The sequence below is a fragment of the Hyaloscypha bicolor genome, assembly GCF_002865645.1.
Source record: "Hyaloscypha bicolor E unplaced genomic scaffold K444scaffold_110, whole genome shotgun sequence".
Taxonomy (NCBI): Eukaryota; Fungi; Ascomycota; class Leotiomycetes; order Helotiales; family Hyaloscyphaceae; genus Hyaloscypha; species Hyaloscypha bicolor.
Window position 1 is genome coordinate 5,859 of NW_020194612.1, and position 3,538 is coordinate 9,396.

Consider the following 3,538-nt stretch of genomic DNA (forward strand, 5'->3'; position numbering starts at 1 on the left):
TTATATAAGAACTTTAAATTTATATAAATAATTAATAATTTATTTATTTTTAATACTTTATTAATTATAGATTTAATTAAAGTATTTATATTAAAATTATAAGCTATATTATATAGTTTTAAAACTAAAGTATTTCTAGTAATTCTTTTATATTTAATAAAAAACTAGTAAATAATATTAATATATTTAATTTAAAAAAAGAAATATTTATTATTTATAAATAAATAAAATATTTATAAAAATAATTAAATATAAAAATTTCTTTATTAGTATTAGTTTACTAATAATATATAATATTATTATATAATTATAAAATACTATTTATATAAAGTTAATAAAGTTATTATTTTTTAGAAATAGAAATTATAGTATTATAATATTAATATATAATTTCTAAATTTACTAAATCTAAAAAAATCTAGTTTATTAATTAAGTTATCTATAGAATATAAAGTTATATAACTATAACTTATATCTTATATTCTATTACTTATATTTTATATTTCATATTCCGTAATTATATATATAATTCCTAAAAAAAAATAGCTATATTAATATTAAAAACTTTCTAAAAAATATAAAAAATAGTATCTTTTTCTAATTATATATAAATTTTCTAATTTGGCCTAATACTAGATTTTCTAAATATTTTATATATTTATATTACTTCTAAGGTTTTAGTTATATACTAAAGGCTATAGTCTTTTATATATAACTTCTCTTTCTATAATATTCTTTTATTTTATATATTTATTTCCTATTTTATTTATATTAGACCTATTTCTTTATATCTAATTATATAGTATTTATATTAATTAGATATTTAAGAGTATTTATTAGCTTTAATTTTATTATAGAATTAGTAAAATTCGATTTTTCCTTAATTTATTTAACTTCTATAATCTTTTATTATTTATATATTTAATAGAAATATATTATATTAATTATTAGATACTTTTCTTAAATAGTTCCTAATTTAATAAAGTATTTATATAATAACTTCGAATCTATATAAATTACTATTAATAATTCTATTTCTAGTATTTTATTAATTATAAATTTAACTAAAGTATTTATATTAAAGCTATAAGTTATATTATAAAGTTTTAAAACTAGAATACTTCTAATAACTCTTTTATATTTAGTAAAGAACTAGTAAATAATATTAGCATATTTAGTTCTATTTACTAGAACTAGAATATATCTAATTTAGGAAAAAAAATCTCTATTATTTATAAATAAAATATTTATAAAAATAATTAAATATAAGAACTTTTTTACTAGCTTTATAAATCTTAGTTCTCTAGTAATATTCTTAATTTATTATTAAATATATTTATTAAATACTTTTATATTAGTTTTTAAAAATTTAATAGCTTAAATAATAATTAATAGGTTATATAAAGCTTCTAGTTAATAGGCTAATATAATATATATTTTCCTAGTATATTAAATAATATATTAGTTCTTAATAAAGAAATCTTAATAAATAATACCCTTATTACTTATAATAATAGTATTTTTTATAAAAATAATTTAGAGGTTTTTATATTAGTATTCTTATATAAAAGTATTAGTTTACTAGAAATATATAATACTATTATATAGGTATAGAAGTACTATTTATATAAAATTAGTAAAGTTATTATTTAGAAATAGGGATTATAGTATTATAATATTAATATATAATCCCTAAATTTACTAAGCCTAAAAGAATCTAGTCTACTAGTTAAGTTACTAATAGGATACGAGGTTATATAACTATATCTCGTATCTTATATTCTATTACCTATATCCCGTATTCTATATCTCATAATTATATATATAACTTCTAGAAAAATAGTTATACTAATACTAGAAACTTTCTAAAAACGCGAAAAATAATATCTTTTTCTAATTATATATAAATTCCCTAATCCGGCCTAGTACTAGATTTCCTAAATACTTTATATATCTATATTATTTCTAAGGTTTTAGTTATATACTAAAGGCTATAATCTTTTATATATAACTTCTCCTCTTATAATATTCTCCTATTTTATATATTTATTTTCTGCCTTATTTATATTTAACTTATTTCTCTATATCTAATTATATAATATTTATATTAATTAGGTACTTGAGGATATTTATTAGCTTTAATTTTATTATAAAATAGGCAGGATTTAATTCTCCCTTAATTTACTTAACTTCTGCGATTTCTTATTATTTATATACCTAATAGAGATATATTATATTAATTATTAGGCATTTCTCTCGAGTAATACCTAATTTAACGAGATATTTATATAATAACTTCGAATTTATATAAATAACTAGTAATAGTTTTATTTCTAGTATTCTATTAATTATAGATTTAACTAAAGCGCCTATATTAAAACTATAAGTTATATTATAAAGTTCTAAAACTAGAATACTTCTAGTAACTCTCTTATATTTAGTAAAGAACTAGTAAATAATATTAGTATATCTAGTTTTATTTACTAGAACTAGAATATATCTAATTTAGGAAAAGAAATCTCTATTATTTATAAATAAAGTATCCGTAAAAACAATTAAATATAAGAACTCCTTTACTAGCTTTACGAATCTCAGTTCTCTAGTAATATTCTCAATTTGCTATTAAATACGCTTATTAAGTACCTTTATATTAGTTTCTGAGGATTTAATAGCTTAAGTAGTAATTAATAGATTATATAAAGCTTCTAGTTAATAGACTAATATAATATACGCTTCTCTTATATATTAGGTAATATATTAGTCCTTAATAAAAAGATTTTAATAAATAGTACTCCTACTACTTATAGTAATAGTATTCTTTATAAAAATAGTTTAGAGATTCTTATATTAGTATTCTTATATAAGAGTAATTCTAGTAGTATTTATATAAATAATACCTTTATTAAATTTGAGATTATAATTAAAAGTAAGGAATTTATATTCCTTAGTTAAGAACTTAGCCTTATAAAGCTTTAGTTACTTTATCTTTATAAAATTATTAGTTCTAATAAATAGGGTATTATTAGTTTAAAGGCTAATAATTTCAAAGAATTACTTACTATAAAGTAAGTAAGGGTTATAAATTAACTATTTTATAGAGAGCTTATTAATATAGTAGGAATAATAAGTCTTAAACTAGTAATTTCTAGCTTCCGGTATACTATATAGTAGTTTTATAACCTTTAGAATAGAATTATTCTTTAGATTTAGCTTTCTAATAAGCTTATAGGATGAGTTAATATAGAAATTATAATTAAGTAAGGTTATTAATTAGATATAAGCTTGCGAGATATTATATAAATATAATTCCGTAATATTTATTATTATAATAATAATACTAAGAATAATTCTCTAGCTAATATATTAGATAATAAGTAATTATATTAATACTATATATTTCTTACTATTATTATAAGCTTAGATAATTAGTCTCGACTTCTTAAGCTCTTTTTCTATATTCTTATTCTTAATTTTATTAATAAACTAGAAATTAAAAATATATATTTTCTTTAGTACCTGAGATCTAAAAATAACCTCA